Source organism: Myodes glareolus, chromosome 11, assembly GCF_982192425.1.
Source record: "Myodes glareolus chromosome 11, mMyoGla1.1, whole genome shotgun sequence".
In the NCBI taxonomy this organism is placed as follows: domain Eukaryota; kingdom Metazoa; phylum Chordata; class Mammalia; order Rodentia; family Cricetidae; genus Myodes; species Myodes glareolus.
In genome coordinates this window covers 28,747,960-28,750,883 of record NC_142036.1, presented here as the reverse complement: position 1 = coordinate 28,750,883, position 2,924 = coordinate 28,747,960, and positions in this window count along the sequence as shown.

Below are 2,924 nucleotides of genomic sequence, written 5' to 3'. Positions count from 1 at the left end.
AGAGACATGGCCTTTAATTCTTAGCTTTCCATGTAGGGAAAAGACTAAGTTTTTTGTTTGTTTGTTTTTTGTTTTGTTTTGTTTTGTTTTTACAGTGGAATAGTGTCACATGCGATTTTACCTTTGGACCATGAAAGCCTCTCATGCTTGTCCCACTATGTCCTTTCTTCTTTCTGACTGGCAGAAGTTGTTAAGCATTGAATCCTCTCGATGCTGGATGTTGAAGACAGCATCATCATTACTTGAGCCCTTAAATAACCATGGAGGAGGGGAGAGTTTTCATCAGTCCAGATACTCTCATAATGACTTCTCTGAAGTTTGAGATTTTTAACCCCAGCTTTGCATAGTCTAATATATCATATTAAAAAATAGCAAAGTTTGTTTTTGTAGAAACGGCTAACCTTTTCAGTGAAGACCGGACAGAGCTGATGCACAGAAGCTAAGATCTCTACAGTGTCTTTGATAGCACATCCATTGGCCAGCTTAGATTGCACAGTCCCTTATTGTGATTATCTTTAATAAACGCAATCTTCGTCTTCATTCTTCACTCCTTCCTTCTTTCTTCTCTCTCTGCTCCTGTGCCCTTTAATTGTACTCCCTGTCAAAACTCCAGCTCTGGTTTCATCCAATTCTGCTTCCTCCCACACTTGCAGACTCCTGTGGCTAGCTTCCACTTTCAATTCATGACTGCTGATATAAAAAAAGATCATAGTACAACCCCAGCCACCACACTGCAGTTTCAAAGGGCATCCATTCATCCAATCCCTCCCACAGCGATCTCAGCCTTTCTCTTCTCTCCAGACACCTCCAGTTCCTCCCTCTGCCTCTTCCTCCTCACTCTCTGAGGATGAGTTTAAATTCTACTTCAGTAAGAAAATAGACACAAGCAGGGAGAATTTCCATTAGCTTTCCCTACCTCCTGGACTGCCCACCTGCACCTGTTCCTGTGCAATTTGCCTTCCCTCCTGTGTGAATTGTCTGTGCTCCTTTCTAAAGCCAACACCTCCATATGTGCACTGGGCACCATTTCCTCACATCTACTTAAGCCTCATCATACTCGATTGCTCTGTCCTCTCTCTCCTACATCAGCACAATTTCTCTCCCTTCTGGGGCTTTCTCATCATCGCAGGGAACATCTTGCAGCATACCTTGCTTAAAAAATGAAAAAAAAAATGAGTACACATTAGCTACCAACTTCCATCCTGTTTGTTAGGTTTTTCAGGTATATTCCTGAATGTAACTCTTTATATTCTTTTTTCTTCCTTCCTCTAATTTTAATCATTTTTGAGTCCAACACAGGCAGTTTTTCCTCATTGAGATTTTACTAGAGCAATGTGTATCGAGATCACCAATGATTTTCACATTATCAAATACAGAGAGCCAATTATTTATTCCCTCTTCATTCATCACATCAGCATCATTTGATATAGCCTATTATGCATTTTTACCCTGTGATATTTTATTCTCTGGCCTTCCACAGACCCCTATTTCTTGGTTTTGTGCCCTTTTTACTAACCATTCCTTTTTGTGGTAAAGTGACCTTTAAAATGTTGGAGTGTTCCTGCTCCTTCGTATTTGTACTTTGCAAGCCAAACTCATTCTCTAGGTTTTTTTTTTTTGTCAAAGATCATAGCTTTTTACACATGTCTTTACAGATGGACCTCAAATTTCTACTACTAAACTCATTCTCTAGGTTTTTGTCAAAGATCATAGCGTTTTACAAATGTCTGTACAGATGGACCTTAAATTTCTACTTCTCAGCCAGACATCTCTGCTAACTTTAGGCTTGCCTAGCCAACTACCTTCTTGACATCCCCGCTTATATGTCTAGTAGTTATTTCAAAATTGGCATTCTAAAATATCAGACCACTGGTTATCTTTCCCCTCAAGCCACGTGACTCATTACAATCACTTAAGTGCCAACCCCCACTAGACTTAACTATCCTCCTTTTCTAAAGCCTTACAGTCAGCACTTCAGAAACTTCTGGTTGTCTCATGCTATGTCCAGAATCTGACTACCTCTCACCACCATCATCAACATGATCTCTTGCCTCAATTAATACAATAGTATCCCATGGCCCAGACTACTCTTCCCTCCCAATCTCCTAATTTCTTTCTTCCATATGAAAGTGAGTTTTCTTTGGGATATCTGGTCCCCCAGAAAGTAGACAATGCTTCCTAAGATTTCGTGTAGCTCAGTGTAGTCACTTGGGACTTCTGGGGCCTTCCTTAAAAGATAGACCAAGAAGGACCTTTTGTCGCTGTTCAGCTATCTCTCTCCCCCACACCACCCCCTTTCTACCCTTCAACACCAAGGCGGCTTCTTAGGACATAAGGACACTCTTGTGTCAGCATTTTTCTGTCTGTATTTCTGTGACCGTTGAGATGGGAAGGTTTTGAGTTCCCGGAGTTCTGGGAAAAACACAGCTTCCGTTCATCTCTGGGGTTTCTGGTGTGCAGATACTGTCAGTTGGCTGCGGAACATTGTCGAAGCCCAAAGGCTTTCTAACTTGTCTTCTTACTTCTGTTCTTGCTCCTAGTAACCTCATAGCATCAGCCAGGGGAATTCCTTGATTTGATTGTTTCTAAACTGGAACAAGTTTTATTCCTAAATTTAATTTTGTATGTAAATGTTTAATTGACATTAATAAGTATTTTATGTATAATTTTTAAAATCAGAGTGCTTAACTCCCTTGGTCATTGTCCTCAGAGCCCTCTTTGCTCCTCTTGCTAATCCAATTGTGTTCTTATTCAAACCTTTTAGATGTTTCTGTGTGTCTATCCTCTCTCTTTCTGTTCTTTCTCAATTCTTGTGACCATCCATTCCTCATTACATTCTTTCCACCCTGGATGGCATGACCCCTGCCTCATCAGTCAACCACTACCTGCCTACAAGACTCTTAGCCTTGTTGTCCTGCAACTCA